General features: G+C 38.0%; 2 long non-coding RNA genes across 2 annotated transcripts; both read right to left on the bottom strand.

The window, feature by feature from the left end:
* Positions 1–416: 416 nt before the first annotated feature.
* On the bottom strand, positions 417–15931 carry LOC149104059 (uncharacterized). The gene is made up of 3 exons (XR_016202066.1): positions 15666–15931; positions 14753–14824; positions 417–1297 (listed from the first exon to the last, which is right to left on the bottom strand). It is a non-coding gene; the product is annotated as an uncharacterized LOC149104059 (long non-coding RNA).
* LOC149104060 (uncharacterized) lies at positions 8102–10041 on the bottom strand. Its single transcript, XR_016202141.1, has 2 exons — positions 9859–10041; positions 8102–9727 (listed from the first exon to the last, which is right to left on the bottom strand). It is a non-coding gene; the product is annotated as an uncharacterized LOC149104060 (long non-coding RNA).
* Positions 15932–18168: the final 2237 nt, after the last annotated feature.

Raw genomic sequence — 18168 nt, 5'->3', positions numbered from 1 at the left:
CGCTCATCAGCCTCATGTAAATAACGCTATTCTACAGAGGAAAACGTGGAATTTGCAATTCTGTTAGCATATCTGTTACGCTATAATACACCACATATTACTGCCAACAAATTTTCCTGCCGCGGAACGGTCGAAAATCGCGCCTTTCAGGAACTAAAACGGCGGGCATTTAGTCAGTTTGGTTTCCTGTCCCAAAGGGGGCGTGCGTTTGGACCGTCTTTGAGTGGCGATCAATTTACGTCTGACAAATGAAAAACAGTTGGGCGCAAACAAGTTCATTGTCACAAAATTGAAAGATTGAATTTCGAGCATAAAGAAGCTCTATGCTCGAGCTGACCTCTTGGTCAGAGAAGGGAACACAATTAAGCACAAGAAAGAGAAAGCGTTTACTGAGAACAAGATATTTTAAAAGTCGCTTTTTTTTTCTTTCGGTGGACCACCTACTATGACAGACACACAGAGATATTCTCTACACGCGCCATCTTTTCGGCGAGGCAAACATCATTGCTCTGGATTGCTGTGACGTAAATTGAGTCGAGCACTATCAAGGATTTAAAGGTTATCGCTTTTCAAGCTAAAGATTTATTTAAAACCTCGGGAAAAGAGCAGTCTAGTTTTATTGGCTAGCATGGCATGTCAGGGGAATAGGATTAGTTGTTTTCCATTTCAGGCCTGCCCTCGAGCGGATTATGTGTCGCGCTGTCATGATCAATTTAGTCTCAATCAATCTTCATTACTAGTGGCCATTAAAAAACGGAAATTGCTTCGCTGAAGAATGTTGAAGCAGTTGGTCACGAATAGGAAAATGAAAAATTCATAAAGGGATCGGTTATCCGACATAGAGGACATACACGAGTTTTGGCAATGCCATAAGAAATTTCAGGACAAGAACGTGTAAAAAATCGGTGACAAAGTTTGCAATAAATAAAGCAGAACTTTAAGCTCGCGGTGTAATCTTATTTTTTCTTCTTCAAACAGAAACATGAGTGGTAGTTATGAAACAACTGATTGTCATTAGTTCAAGCAACTTAAATTGAACAAGGACCTAACTGTGCTGGAATCTTAAAAACAAGATTTTATTAACGACAACACGAAAAGTCTAACAAATGCATTCCATGCAATTTCAAAACTTCTTCCATTATTAGAAATATTGTTCTAACAGTAGTTATATTTGAGTTGCTATAAAACTACAAATGACGTCACTTCTTAAATACAAATCTGATTAGATTCTTTCCAAGATATCCGTGATACTGTAGCTAAAATGTGGACTTTGGAATCTTCCGTTGCTGTTTTTAGCCTGCAAGAAACGAATTTTTCTTTATAATCTTTATGTCAAAAGTTAACAAGTGCCAGATTGTTTCAGTGAGTTTTACAAACTATCTTTAACTAGCTGTTTCCAACTGTAAATGAATACCTGAAACAGTAATCAAGATCTATATTGTTCCCGAGCAGGAGTTATTGAGGTTTTGTAGACTTTGTATAGCCGTCCCGTTCCCCTCAAGAAAAATCGGAGATAAGGCGAGAGGTATTGACCATCTGTTGACGCCAAAAAGAAGCCGCTTTCTCTTAGCTTTCTAGCTGTTGATAACACAATTAACTAAAAGAATGGTCGATTTACTTCACGGAGCAGTTATTCGATTTCTTTGTTAATCATGAGCCTTCTTTGTTCAATTGTTGTTTGTTCGAGTTTTTTAAGGGTTTCGTTGACAATTAACTTCCCTAGCGTCGTTTTGCACTGTTGTTTGGAAAACTCAGATGCTTTTTTCAAACCTTATTGTTTAAAGTGATATTAGGCTGTGAAAGCACTGGAGTGATTTTCGAGCAATCTCATCCCCAGTATCTCTCAGTTGCAGCGAAATCAAAAGGACTCGGCACTAGACACTGGGCTAAGGCCGCCGAGTTATTGCGGCCAGCAGCAGAGATTTCCTCTAGTGAAACTAGTATTCATGAAACTTTAAGATTTATTTATTTATTCCAATTGTATATAAATTTTTATCTTTATTTATTCTATTCTCTTTTCATGCCCATGTTGATTTTTATACTATTGTAAAGTAATTTATTCATGACTATTTTTTACGTTGTGGCTGAAAAGTCCCTATAGGGGAGCTTTAATAAATGTATTTATTATATACATGGCTCTGTCTCACAAGGACTGGGAACTACCGAATTCACGAATTTGATTGGCTGAAATTGGTATTGAAAGCAGCCTAGATTTTCCCATCTAGACCGGCATCTAGACCGGTAATGTTTTAAGGTACAAAGTTGCAAACTAAAATGCAAAAATATTGACTTTTTTCTTCTAACAATATTTATTTATGGAAATGCCAAAAAGCCTCTGAGAAAAAAAACTTAAAGAGAACAAGCAAACTTTGGCAGATTTTACTTCAGCTTATTGCCGTTCGCAAGCAAAATGCCAGCTACTACAAACCAGGTACATTAAACGAATTAATTCATGAATTTCTTCTTGTTTGCCATATAATAAGCATCTTATTAACCGAGCTTAGTCGGTCTGTATGGGAGAATCTTGACCTCGGTCGTGTGTACAGACCTCACTGCGTTTGGTCTGTACTCACGACCTCGGTCAAGATTCTCCCATACAGACCTCCTGCTCGGTTAATAAGAGCTAAGTCCTAAAAATATTTCTAGGATAAGATGTCTTACAAGATATCTTAGTGTTAAAAAATGCTTTTACCCCTTTTTTTAGTCTTTTCTGAAAGCTTGTGAACATGATGAACCTGTGAGCGGTATAACAGATACCAAGAAATTTGCCAGTTTCTGGCCACGAACTCTCCCAGATAGATCTATAGACTCTCCTAACACCCGGGACACCGGTGCTGGAACACAAGCCTACACTACATTGATTGAATTACTGTAAAACTATTGTAATATATTGTCTATGATTCAATCACAAACACGCTGACTGTTTGAATTGGTGTTCAATTATATCAGTCTCGGAAACCAGACCAAAGCGTTAAAAGTGTTTTTAAAATCCTCTTTCTCTATAGTAAGATGATACTCTGGAAAAAAACCCTCTCGAGATTAACATGCCGAGATTAACATGCCTTGGAAAGCTTAAATTGCATTAAAAAAAAATACTTTTATCGTCTAAAATCTTCTTGAACTCGAGCATGCACAAGGCTGGTATCGATTCGTTTAACAAACAAATCCGCACCACAATTTTTTTTTCAGAATTATTACTCGATCAGGAAAACGTGCGATCGCAAACTTAAAGTTCAGTTACACCTGTAGCGTTCGCGTGTATATATTCTTTTTCATCTCGGCAGTTTAAGCCCGATACGAATTGGTGCAAGTGCACAAACAAATCTTGGTCTTAGACAGGATATCTTTTCAACACAGACATTTTTGGTTTCAACTTTTCAGTTCTTGTCAAGCGATCTTGATTTGGTTGTGATAAACGTAGAGCCAAATTCCGAAGTTTGCTGTAATAGCTTAATTCTAATGATATATGAAATTACGTTAAAATCGAATAAAACTCAGCTTTGTAAACATGATCGTTTAGTAAGCTAGAAAAATATCAAAGAGACAGCAATGAACCAACAAGGAACAAAGATCATACTAAGGGCTGAGAGAACGTATTGAGAGGAATTACAAACGGCGCGCTAGACGAAGGGGTTAAATTTCTCAAGAAGCGCCATCCAGGACGAAGAGAGGTCCAAGAGTAACTTACAAGATTATTGATCGAACGGAACTTTTTCAGTTTGGTGTCCATTGTCCATCTGAAACAACGATTATAAAACTGAAAAGGTTTTAGTGGTGCTGATCAGTTTAATTCGAGTGACCCCTTGAGAGCTTTGAGATGTTCAAACATACCTGATTTCGGTAGAAACAGTTCCAAAGTCTGTCAAATAATAGTCAGTTATTTCCAAGCCTTAGGCTCAGTGATGAAAATACGGCGGCTGAGACCAAAATACTTGTTCTGTACACAAAACGTTGCACAAAGAAAACCCAAGGGCTTCAGCGTCCTGTTATGATATCAGGCTATAACTGGATAGTACTCTCTCTTACTTCAATTCCTGTGTAGACAGGAACCAGCTCAATTAGGTTAGTTAAGAGAGCTTTGAGTGCTGTTGCATATCACGAAAATGTTATATAAAGCCACTCAGCTCGAAAATGTTCGTCAAGCAGCCAAAACCCAACGACACTGAGGGGAGGTACTTGAATTTATGCAACATGCTTTAGATTCCCCGACAATTTGGTTACCGAACTACGAAAAATGATTGGATAAAAACAATTAGTCAATCTCATTGGAAATTAAATATATTCCTGTCAATAAACATTGATTATTTTACTAAGTGAAAATAAAAACTGAAAGTAAATTAAAGAAATAGCGTGTTTTCCGGCCCGTTCGCAGTTCAAAGTGTTCACAACATGACTTCCTTATTCTATTATTTTTTATTATTATTTCCTCAGTGGGATTTCGAAATTTTTGTGTTGTTTCATTTCAATTTTTACGTAAATATTGCTCTTGCCGGTGGTTTGTTCACATCTTAAAAGATCAGAGTCTCAGTTGAATATTTGCGCACGGCAATTTTTTCCTTAAAAAAAGATCTTACACGAAAATATTGCCAGATGTAATGTAGACAAAAACCTGTGACCAATTTCTTAGCAATCTGTTATCGATCGACTCTAAAGAGTCATATTCACGGAAATGACTCCTCTTGACTTCTTTTAAGTAAATTATTGTGCCTTTTGTTTAAAAAGACAGACTTCTGTAGTTGATATGGCCTGCCGTCATTGATATTAACAGTCTGTGGACGACATATTGTTGTGAGTTACGCCATTGAGTGCTTGGCTATTTCCGAAATCTCTTACTTTCATGATGATAAGTACACATAGCAAACTTGGCCTGACGGAGAACAAATCTTTCAAAGTTAAGTAGCTATTTTTCACCCCAATTCGTCCCGTCAACAACGGAATAAGGCGAGAGATCTGAAAACAACTAATTTACTACAATATAGGTTAAAAGTAAGCATAGCAGAGTTAGAAACGACTAGAAATGTGTTATCCCTTCGATCGATGTCTGTATGAGGTTTGTGATTTCAATATCAGAAGTTGTTTCTTGACAACGAAAAATAAATAGCGATACCGCACAACGTATTCTTTCTTTCTCGTACATGGTTGTCATAAAAAAAAGTGCGCCCACCGGCGTCTGCAGCCAGTATGGCTGGAATCACCCCACTCGGTTTAATTTCATTGCAGGCCGCAGATCGAAGCTGATAATGATAGTAACTGATGTTTCTATTGATATTTTTTTATCGAAACTGAATTTGCACAGGCCGATTGTTGTTATATTAATCCTGCTTATTAATAACAAAATCGTTCAAAAAAAATTAAACACTTTTACAACAAGCAGTAACACAGAATATCGAGATTTAAATTAGGATGAGGGATTTCAGCTTTGATTTTGCACGAACACAAACCAAACGCTTGGTGACCTTGGTGAATTTTTTTGCAGCAACCGAGCCGTACAGGAACAGAATTATTGCATGCTAAAATCCGTTTCACATGATTTTCTTTAACGGTCTATATCAATTAGCGCATACTTTGGCCTCTTAAGGTGGCTGAACACAGTTTTTGATACCTGTGTTTCATTCACCTTTTTCTCTAAAACCCTTCATCCCTCGGTCGTCAAAAATGGCAGCAAGCTAGTTAACAACACAAAATTTGGTTTTTTGATGGTTAAGCTGACTTATGTGCCGTTGCCATGGCAACATGAATAACTATAAACAGGCCTTTAAAATCGGTTTTGTTTATTTGCAGAAAATCTAGTCATTAGATTTTCTTTATAATTTGCATGCAGCAAGCTTGTAACGATTCTCATAAGTTAACATCATTTTGCTAATAATTTAACAGAGAGATCTCGAATTATCCCTGGTTGAAGGTTCACTGGAATATCTAGACTTTCCTTTGTTAAAGTTCAATTATTTTCACTACTCCAGTTACTTATTTCCTAAAGTATTTTCGTGCCAAATTTCGTGAAATTCTAATGAGTGGTTCTCGAGAAATAGGCGTATTTCCGAGAGTGCAATTTTCATTCAATCGCAATTTTTTGACTTACTACGCATGCGCTGCATTTAACTGGGTTCTTTCGGTAAGAAAGAAAAAGCTGAGAATTGCGGGGTTCTTTGCATCGTTACCTTTTCTAACATATCTTTGCAATAAAAGACTAAAGCCATCAATACGCTGCGTTCAATTATAGAGAAAAATAGCACAGATACTGCGGGTGTTGAGTAAATAAAATGATCGCTCTATTGACGGCATGTTTGTTTTTTGCAATCCTTGTGCGCGCGCTGAATTGTATCAACAAAAGTGCGCGCGAAAACTGTGTTCGGCCACCTTAAGGTGGCCGAACACAGTTTTCAAGAGCCTATGCCTAATTCACCATTACTTTTAAGCTATTTATGCTTTGGCGCTCGTTTTTTGCAAGAGTCAAGGTTAACCACAGAAAAGTTTATTCTCGCATTTTGGCTAAGGTGTGTGCTGTTGCCATGGCAACGGGGCTGGTTAAAAACAAGGCTTAAAAAATGGTTTTTGTTTATTTTAAAAAAATCCAGTCGTTAGATTTTTTTCATCTTTTGCCCACTACGAATTGACATTAAATCCCTTCTGTCAACACTGTTCTAATAAAATTTTGACATAGGCGATTTTCGTAATTCGTCGTAAATCGTTTTCACCGCATGTTCTGTATTATTAAAAATTCCTATGTCAAAATTCAGATTTTTTGCGATAGATCATTCACGTGGTTTCTGAACTATTTTTTTGCCAAATTTCTTCAAATTCTAACCACTGGATCGTCAGAAATCCGAAAGTTTCTGCAAAAGCAATCGGTCTCAATTTTTCGAGCAACTGCGCATGCGCTACATTTAACTGGGTTCTTTCGGTAACAAAGAGAAAGCTGAGAATTGCTGGTTTCTTTGCGTCGTTACCTTTTCTAACATATCTTTGTAATAAAAGACTAAAGCCATCAATACACTGCGTTCAATAATAGAGAAAAAATAGCACAGATAGTGCGGCTGTTGAGTAAATAAAATGATCGCTCTTTGTAATCCTTGTGCGCGAGCTCAATTGCATCAGCAAAAGCGCGCGCGAAAACTGTGTTCGGCCACCTTAATCATGTAAAGTTAACCCGGTCTCATACATTGTCACTTTATATAAAAAGTCACGAAATGTCTAACCTGGTCTCACTCAGATCTTACGCATTGTTAACAAAGGTTTTCCGTCATGGCCATGGAGTTTTGCGAATTACGAAATGGCGTCTGATTATCCTCGATCGTGCAGCTCAAAAGCCTTAGTTATGTTGTCCTCTAAGTGTGAAAAAAAACAGTCTGGGAAAAATCTTTATTAGTCGCTGAAAAACTGAAACTCGCGGTCAAATCTCAAAAACGTACTCGAAAGTAAAATTGGTCTCTACCTCAAACAGGCAGTCGGCAAGGATAAAGAAACTCGCGATAGTCGGTTCTCACCAAATTCTCATAATTAACTTTACTAATAATGATATGGCAAATTGTAAGAAGAATTAATAATTTAATCATGATTTCCGGCATGAGACTAGTAGCATAAAGTCAGTAAGCTTGCCCAGCCTTGCTTAGAGAGAGAGAAAAATTAACTTAGAATTGGATTACGTGATCTAGTGTGATAATTCAAGACCACCACGAAGTTATTCAACTCTTGATATTCGACTTCGGCCAAAAAATACCACGATAATAGTCATGCTTAAAATATCGTGTATTAAAGCGAGCAACGAGCAAATATGTCAAAATTGGGGAATTTTATTGAGCTATTTATAAAGCAAACCTGCATTTTTAACCAGGGTATTTTATAGAAAAAACTTATGCAATTGAATGCGCCCTTTAAATTTGTTACTATTTATTACTGGAGTATTGATTTGGATCGAACTGAATATACAAATAAAATTTCAATAAACCAATACCTTGTAATCTAAATTTGTGATGATATTCATAAATATTTCTCATTGTATTGTCTATCTCCTCACCAGCCACTATGCAGCCATGTAGCAAATTTAAAAAGTCACGAACATGTCAGATAATCATATCGCTACTGTTCAAAACAGTCAGTATACTTCTCTTCTTAAATGGCATTCTTTACTAATGCATGGCTCCTGACTAATGTGACTAAAAGAGGGTCAATGATTTTTCTGTTTGTCGGTCCCGCACGCGAAATATCAAGATCTCAAAACCTCTTGTCGATCGGTGTATAAATTATATCAAAGCTTGGTGTGTGCGTGCTTCTGTAATTCAGTTCCTAAAACCCAGAAATCTAACTGACCCAGTCATTTTTTAAAGTGTGAACTTTAGCGTTGTTTGCTGCCACATGTAGACGGGTTTGGTAGTTTTTCACGTGTGTCACTAATCATATGCATTGCCTTGATCAGTAGAATTAATTATAGCTATCCAGGAAACTGCTGGACTGAAAACTTTGAACTTTAAATACGTAAGAAACCAAAGAAGAGTTTAGTTCCTCATTCGTGCAAGTCTACATTGTCTATTTATAGCTTCACCGTTGACCCAAACCGAGAAACGAAAATCAATTCATTGGACCCGCAATTAAAATGTTGCGCATTGAATCTTTAAAAATACAGAAGCATCTGGTCTTGGTAGATTAACGATAAATCCGCAACATGGCCCCGTCCACATAACATAGAACGAATTTGAAAACGAAGGTTTCTATCTGAAAACGGATCAAATGTTTTCTGTCCACTCTACGCCGGAGGAATTTTAAAATGTAACAATCACCGGTCATTTTGGATTTGCGTTTGAGGAAAACTAAGTCAGAGAAATCACATGATTATCCCGACGCCATCGATCGTTTTCGAAAAGCTTCGTTTTCGAATTCAAAATGTTTTCCGTCCACACGAAAACGAGAAGCCGGCTTTTTCAAATTTCGCTGGTTTGAAGAACGTTTTCGAAAAGCTCCGTTTTCGTGAAGGATTAGTGTGGACGGTAGGCCTAACCGTACCGTAGAAATCAACCTCCGTTTTCAAATTCCTCCGACATAGTGTGGACTAAATGAACTTTCACTGAACTTTCGCACGAGAAAGTCGAGCAATAGTTCGGGCTCAAGTCGTTAACCCCGTGTCTTTTTCCTAAACGGATAATCAATCTATCCTCGGTTTTCCGGAGTCATGTGAACATTCAACCGGTTTATACCACCCTGTCAGTTGAAAAATGGTTTTCAGTATACTAACTGCAGAATTTATCAGGAATCGTGTTAGTAGTGAGTGTATCAACTTGCTACTCTGTAAGCTGATTTAAATTCGAGATCGGCTAGTAGTATACTATGCTAAATATATAGAGTTTATGTATGTGTTCTGGAGCCAAATATTTCGAAATAATGTTTTTAAGAAGCTTAGTTTTGGCGAGCCAAGGTTAACTTACATACTGTGGAACACTCAATTCTTGAACGCCTCGGCTTCCGTTTGCCTTGGAAACGTTTCACTCTAGAATTTGGTGTTCAGAAGTTCACCTGTGTAACTGTTTGTGTCGTTCTTGCGTACTTGGCTTCTCCCTACCATGGATAGATCCGAGGTTAGCTGTTGCTAAAGGTTATTCTATTTTTCTAGTTTTCAATTGGTTAATCTCCGCTTGCAGGCCTTGGCAAGTCAGCTGCGTTCGTTTAGGATTTACATCCGACTACTTTAATTTTGTACCACTTGATTTACCCTTGGCTTGGGTCCCGGCGGGCGTAGCTAGAATTAGCTTAAAATAGCAGCAGATTAAACTCAGAAAGTCTCGTTATCAGTCTCGTTGGTGTCCAGTTAGGCCACTACATATGTATGCAAGTATAGGCCGGTTTGCAAATGAGTTGCTGAATGTTTACCTTTGCGTTTTACGGAAGGCGGAGCCATGAACAAGGACGCTATCGCGTCGTTAGGCCATGCAGCTTTGAAGGAATGACTTCGACAAAGGTTACGTTGTTATGTGGTATATAACGAAAGGGAACCTTTGTTATCTTCCTCGCAGTCAGTAAGAGGACTAATGAAGTGTTATGCTGCCTACATACGTGTAGACATTCAATACGCCTGCACGCGATGTAGGACCTTAAATGCCTGTGACAAATCCGGAAGCATTTTAAGCGTAATCCGAACAGTTTACTCTAAGCTTCGTGTCGAGGTGTTCACGTCTTTATTTGCATAGATAAACTGACAAGATACTACTGCGTTCAAATTTGGGTCACGCAAAAATTAGGCCGATTAGGTTAAAATAAGGACTGCTAACCTTCAAGGTCTTTCAAGAAAGGCGAAAAATGTGACTTTTCCTATGGTGTCCTTGCTTTCTTTCCATCACAAGGAATTGGTACGTTCAGGTAAGAAATTTGTTAGTTATTCTTCTGAGCTCTTTGCCGATCAACCCCCATCAACTCAGTGATGTGTCAGAAGGCCGATTCTTGCCGGACTCTGCAGTAACAAAACTATATCTTTTTCTTAATCTCATTGCGTCCTAAACATATGTTGTGCTTATCGTTCCATCTTTTAAGTTCTTTGTAAGCGCGCTGAAGCCTTTTTAATAAAATAGCTTAAGTAACAGCTGGAGCAAAGTCCGTTTAGCTATCGCTCACACAGTGAGACTTCCATGTAGTTCGAGCACTCTCTCTCTCTCTTTTTTTGTAAGAATTGTGTTTTCTAGGCGAAGTTGAATATTCTTATTTTTCGGCCTAATTTAGGCTGAAAATATTTTTAGATTATAGCGTATGACATTTCTGTTTTCGAATGTATTTGGTGTCGGGATGGTGTTAAAGTAATTTTAGAGCCAGTCCGCAGGTATTAGAACCTGATATGAAGCACACAACATCTTGCAAAATACGGCTAATGCTGTGTTTGTTGCTTCTTGGCTAGTTTTCCCGTTTAGAGAAAGAAAGAATTTTGTACGGTTTAGTTAAAACATATAATTGTATTATATTTATCAATTTTAAAAGCACAAATTACTTGTTTTCAAAGTCTCAGCCTCTGGTTCTTGATTCTTAAAATATTCTTACAAAATATCGCAAATATCAACGTCGATTCTCTTATAAGATATATATATTCTTATACATAAAAACAAGAGTGTACCAGCAAGAGGTGCAGTTACACCGCACACCCCCCCCCCCCCCCCCCCTTGTGGGTTTTTTCCTGTTTGTCACAGGTTCTTCACCCCGGCGGCCAAGATTTTTAATTTCTCCGCCTTAAAAATTCCAAGCATATGGATTCATTTATAAACTGCCTAGAGCCCTTTAGGCGCTGAAAAACTGATGAGTAATTCAGGCGTTGCAACTTTGCTCATTGTTTCTCGTCCCCGCTCAGGCACCTTTTATCGCGAGGTTATCTTTTAAACGGTGAGGTTCTTACGTAGATCGTTTTAAGGGGGTCTTATACTCTCAGATATAAATTTTTCTCCAAAAAACCATTTTTTTGGAACATGAAGTTTCAACATCCCTGTCCATTTGTAAATCGTATTTTGAAACGATTTTCCTCTAATTACTCCTGAATTTACATTTAAATTAAGAAATCTGAACACTTCTAGCTATATTTCAACATAGCAACACCCATAGCAACCATTGTTTACAGTCTAAAAGTACTCACAAAATGGATTCAATTCAATACATTTTAATGATACTTTACACAAACGCTTTAAAGATGTGTAATTATGAGAATTTTGCATCATGGTCCTGAACATTGTTTCTTCTACCATCTTATACGCTCCTTATACTTGGTTAACATTTCTATGACTGGTGTGTATTCGGGTGTTCAATGAAACATTTATGTAAAACCTTTAAATATACCCCTCCCCATGCCCCTAACCTCCCCCCCTAGTTCACAGGGCTAATTTGGGCTCTCAGAGACCGAAGTAAAACTTTAAAGCCTTATTTCTCAAAATGACCAAATAGACGGATCATCAATATCTCGCACACGATATCTCCACTGGGTTTTAACCGAATGTTGTCAAATTTTCAACATTGATGAAGGACACAATTATCTAGGTCTTAAACCTCCAAAATTTGCAATTTATGAAATTTTTCCCTGTTATTTAGTTAATATAGTTAATATTAGTTAATATTAGTATACTTTTTCAACATTTCACGAGAAAAACCCCCTCAAAACACTGTTTTCTGAGGTTTGTCTCCTGGACAACTTGCTTATGGACAGGATGAACTTAATTCCATACTTCTCGAACCATTCATTATTACGTTATCGTGTTTATAATGAACACCACTTTTTAACACTTAGGAGCTAGTTATTCATTAACTATCGTGGCACGTGACCTGGAAAAGCTCATTTTTGAAGTCGGAGTGCAAAGGCCTTTAACGTGATACCAAAACTGCTCCACAGAGTTGTTTTGCAAAACAAAATTTTTTTCAGGTATAAGACCACCTTAAACAAAAAAAAACGAAACTTGAAAAACAAATGTTTGTCGATCAAGTCTTATTTTCACTGGATTTTCGTCAGTCGTTCTTTATCATTGACTTATGCAACTTTTTCGCCCCATTGTATTCTAGGGAATTTCACCAGCATTTCTGGAGTTGTTGATTTCTTTAAGCTCTTTTAGTCCGGGCGGGGGGGGGGGGGGGGGGGAGTTACTCACAGAAAATTGGGTGAAGATGTGCTGCCTCTTTCCCAAGACTTTCCCTACCCTATTTATCACCTGACGAAAAATACGATACTCTATTTAAGCCCTGATCTTTTAATCAATACCTTGTTTCAGATAAGCATGGTACTGGCCATGCGGTTAAATGTTTAAATGTTTAGGCTGGCCTTGTCCAGCCACATTTATTCTTTTGCTTTTCGAGACACCAATCTTGACACTTTGTCTCCTTGCGCCCCGAAACATGTGATGTGGCAACGCGTGTTTCGGGGCGCAAGTGAGTTCAAAGTACGGAACTTGATATAGTGCACGGGTTATTTTGCAATTTATGTGCGTTGGCTGTTGGGCTGGCGTTACATATCTTCGCTACACAGTGCTGACGAGCCCCAAGAAGGGCGAAACAGCTGTCCACTGTTGCGATCCTACTTTATCGGTTCTTGTCATGTTGGTGTCTCGATCAGATCTCTTGTAGATCCTACGTTGGCAGCGTTTATCGTATGCGGTCCCTTGCAGTTTATGGTTTCCTGTTTCAGACCTGCCTTACAATTAGTTCCATAGTTCAGACCAATGTTAAAGGCAATGTTTATATGTTTTTATTAGGTAGGATAGCTTTTTCTAAGAAAACATACCCAATTCAAGACCAGATTGCAAAAACTATCCCTATTTGAGACCAAAATGGCCAAAATCGATACCCGATTTCTGACCATAACGGCTAAAAAAAAACATACTTTTTAGGGCCACACATACCTATAACGCCTATGCAGGGAATAGATAGATAAGGAGTACCCCCCGGGTCTTTTAGCCTCCAACTTCAAAATGGATTTCCCTGCTACTCAGCATGCGACATTTCAAATGGAAAATTAATCGATGGTTAATGTTTGAAAATGTTTTCTTAATACACAGCGACACTTGGTTTGATTTAGCAAGGGTAGAGTTCACCGCATCTATAGTCAAAAGAATACCTCGATACTTCCGGCGATAAGAGTATTTTGCGAGCTTCGCGTGCGTTAGTTACAAGAGAATCAACGTGCAAATTAACGTATAAGATTCCAATTGCGCGATCCAATGAAAATCGTGAAAATATTTTATATTGTTGATATGAATACAACTCTTTGTGTTCGCTTTTCACACTTTTTCAACTGTTAAAAGTTACAGGTGGAAAACTACTTTAGCTGTAATTTTATACAGGTTCATATTTGTGGGGCCTTGGCGCAAAGAAGTCTAACTAAATTCATAATTGTGTAGTGGTGGTAGGAACCTTAATTACAAAAACAGAGATTTTTCAGCGAATTAAACCGCGGATTTCCTTTGTGTGAGTGTGTTTTTAAACCGCAGAATTCCAGTCGATAAATGTTTCAATGACATCGATGATAAAATTAGACAACTCTGCGAATTGACAGCAAGCTTAGAGAGCAGAAAGAATGCGATTAATGTCGAAAACATTTTCAAAACAATTGATAGTGGTAAGTTTTCACAGGTTGTTACAAATAGAAAGCTGAAGTAGAACGAATGGCAAAGTTATTGTTGCAGCTAGCTAATAAACTTTCGCCCCGTAAGTGTAAAAAAACATGTTAGGCTTCCTAAGACTTCTCCGAAGTGTTGCCGAGCCTGTTTTTCACTCTTTTTCTTCATGCAGGATAGGGCAGTGTTCGCGCTAAACGAGGCCATTTTTCTTCGCCCTAAACCGTTTGAGTACAACTATTTAGGCAGTTTAGCCATGTAAGTCTCATCGGTTCTCATTTTTTGGCCGTGTAAGTCTCATCGGTCCGTTTTTGTTTATCAAACAATTGCCACGACCGCGGTGTTTAGTCGCTTGGGAAGAAACGGAAATTCTGAAGTGTAATGCCTTTTCCGCTAACCGAGTTAGAATCACAAGGAATAAGGAAACATTCTTCATTACAAGCAGTCACGATCCGCGAAACGGTGAAAGTAATTGAATGATAAAATTATAATGAGCGATTTTTAAATTTTTGGCAAGTATCATTTGCAACAAATGGGCTCCCACCCCGACTCTCCGCATTGCCGGGTTCGCTAGTGTTTGGCCCTTCGTGGAATTTCACAATATTTCTACGATTAATAAGCGTTAAGTTCCAAATAAAGTCCAAGCATAGCAAGTAGTTTTAATGCATGCAAATTCTAAAAATTGTTTAGCTTACCTGAGTCACAGGAACGTTACAAATTCCGCATCGCTCTGTAATCTCAAAGTGCCGGCTCCGATTGTTTCGGTACTGTCGAATAAAAGATACTGTTATTTCCCTTCCGGGGGTTAATAAAGACTTCAAATTTGACTGATAACACCGAGGGTTTCAATGTCGGTATCTTAGACGCACTTGGTTCAATTCAAACGGACACCAGAAAAAAACCGCCCGGCGAAGATACAAGGATTACAAAGGTTACGAAACCCCGTCCGGAAACATATCCTCAAATAACTGGCGTGCGAGCTGGCAGAAATAAAGATATCGTCTAGTTTTGCCTTTCAAACAACTCATGGTGTGTTCAACATGCAGTTACTTAACTATAAAAGAAAGCAAACTGAAGAAAGAAGCACTGTAAAATATAACCAATTATTCCTAGAAGTGCACTAAATTTGTCTCAGAAGTCTGGTCGTTTGATATACAAATATTGGCAAAATGAACTTGTTTCATCCCGTAAAATTGGGAGCAACTTTGCGCGGCAAAAATATGAATTTTCAAGTGTGGTATGTCCGACAGCGTCCAAACATATGTGAAGGCAAATCAGTGGTAAAATGTACAGAACACAATTTTTAAAATCCTGTTTTCTCCAGCGATGGCAAACGCAGGATAATTGCAAATAAATCGAGTTTTAATCAGTGTTATAGAGGTTGTAATAACAGCAATAACACTTCAGTAATGAAAGTGCAAAGTCACAAAACTCAATATGGTGTCCAGATGTGAATGTCGGTTACTGCTTCTTAAGTCATAGGAATTTCTCGTGGGGTAGCCACGTAGCTGAATAAACCGGACAACAACCCCACAAATATTGATGGCAGATATTGAATTAAGGATTAGGCATATAAATAGACAAAAATTGAAAGACTAAAATAGTTACCGGGCCAATTTGATAGAGATCCGTCGGCAATGATATGTCCGAAGGCTGCCATTTGAGAAGTCAACCGGCTGTCACTGTGCTGTTGGCGATATCGCTAGCTCTTTTCCACCTGAGCAATGTTACAAAAGAATGAGAGGATAATCACAGCTTCTGAACTTTTCAACGCAGTTATTAGTAGCGGGTTAGGGAGCTTAAGAGCTATTGGTTTTGAAATTCAAGTGAATATAGGAAGATGTGAGCGAGGGTGTTTAAATCATTATAAAGTTGTTAAGATGGTTGGCGCCGTGCGCAGATTTGCTTTTATTAGTTTTTAATAGAGGTGCTTTGTGTCCAAACAAGTAACTCATTGTAAATTCAAGTTTGACAAAGAAATGTCAGTCTAATAACGCTTTTGAGCACTAATTCTTGCTTTTGTTATGGATTATCTTGGCGGGTGCCTAAAAAGAGCTATTTTTTAATCTTTTAATTCGCACATTTGACATAATTCAACGGTGCACACGGCTTTTAATAGGTCTGCAATTAAAACCCAAAGTGATGGACTGTTTGTTGAATGAAAAAAATACTGGTAAAATAAACTCTAAACGACATAAGCTGGAAGTAAGTTGTTTAGACACAGCAAAAAAGGTCTGAATGCTTGACATATTTACAATTTGTTAACCTTGGAACAGTTTACAGCGTACTTAATATGTCGAACAATTTGACAGCACCTTTGATCTAAAGATCCCATACATTTTAGTGAGATGCAAATGATTCTCGAAATTATATTCTTTTCTTAAAATGTATGGCAAATATAATGGATGGTCCAGAACTGGTATTGATAAATCAAAAAGGCGGCTAGTTTAGAGGAAGAGAAAGATTTAATAAATAATTATTTCTTCAAAATGGAATCGACAGTTAAAGATTATATTTTTGCATTTGGCAACATATAAATGATTCTTGGCGGCTTTCCTGCATGTTTCACTGAGTTTCCACCGCTAAAATGTAGCTTGGAAAGTAGGTGAGATAATTTTGAGAGAAATATGAACTAATTGACCTTCAAATGCAGCCGCCTTTCATATATTGCTCTCGGCCGGTTTAGCGTTTTCAGCGTCAGTCGCCAAACCGGCCAGAGTGACGCGAAGCGACTTTTACCAAACAGTCAACTTTCAAAGACTGGGCTAAAATACACGTTGTTCCATTCCATTAATGTTCACGTTCTCGCAATCAGACATTGAAGCAGTGCTGAACGATTTCGTGTTTCTGCCTGTAATTATGGGTAAATTACAGCTGATAAAACGTCCTGCTGTTAATGAGAAGTGATTATCAGTAATTAAAAATTCACTTCCCACAAAACGGCAACCGTTTTTGTAATAAACAAAACAAAACTCGACTCTTTCCTTAAGTCGGTGTGGCATAATCTTATTTTCATGGGCGCGGTCGGCAGTGTTTGTGACCCACCGCAGTCGGCAACAGGTTGTAAGTATACACACAAAAACATCCTGTGTTTGAAAGTGGGGTACAGTTTCAACCATACATATACTACAACATTTGTCTTCACGCGCAGAGAGACAAATTTTAGCTCTGTTTTCTAAATTTATAGTGTTTCCCATATGTTATACCCATTAACATGCAATCGCAAGTTAACAAATGTGAAAACACCAGAAAGGTATTCCAAAAATATGGGCCACAGTGCCAACCAAGTTATAGAAACAAACCAAATTCATCAAATTACATATGTCCTTTATTTAAAACCTTCGACCTCCGACAACAGTCCTGATGCAGACACAAAGGGAGATTAACAATTCAAAACTTTTCTCTACAAAATGGACTCGCTATAATTCAGCATAACAACTGCAATTCCTTGTCTAGATCAGAGAACGTTTTGCTTTCTCAAGTCATCCGAATGAGTCATTTTTGCCTCTGTGCCTGTATTTGTAAGTTACACTGTTGAAAGACAGAAAAACAGCAGAACGGAAATCTATTTAGGAACAGTCAACACGCGTCTATAAATAGTCGGAATCCGTTGAATTGAATTGGATTAACTGGCTGCACTTTTCTTTGCTGCTATAGATCATGCACGAGCAAATTAATCCGCATCTAGTTCTTGCAGTTGTTTCCTTTAGCAGTCAAAACGGTCTCAAAAGATGGAGTTCGAATTAGATGAACACAATTTAGGTCCGGTTCCATGGGCTCACTACACAACTGAAAAAAGGAATCCCCGAGTACTCCGGGGTGGATACTGGGGGGAAAGGGGTACCCCTTAATTTAAGCTTTACAGGTACCATGTCGAGAAAGGGTTATGGACTTTCTAGCTGTGAAGTACGTATGGTATAAATTGATCTTGAGAATGCTACATGCATGCTTGAGGTCCCGTTAGAGGGAAGGGGGATCTCAAAATCCCACATCCCTTTAATTTTTGGCGTAATTATTTCGTCTCCGTTGATTCCAGCTGCAAAAATCAACGATTTCCTACTCGATATCCCGTTTTATCTGATCCGAATGTACCATACCTCATTATTTTTTT

The sequence above is a fragment of the Orbicella faveolata genome, unplaced genomic scaffold (assembly GCF_042242905.1).
Source record: "Orbicella faveolata isolate gen_17 unplaced genomic scaffold, um_ofav_v1 contig_35, whole genome shotgun sequence".
Lineage (NCBI taxonomy): Eukaryota > Metazoa > Cnidaria > Anthozoa > Scleractinia > Merulinidae > Orbicella > Orbicella faveolata.
Note: the sequence above shows the minus strand (reverse complement) of the source record. Positions and strands in the feature narration are given on the sequence as shown.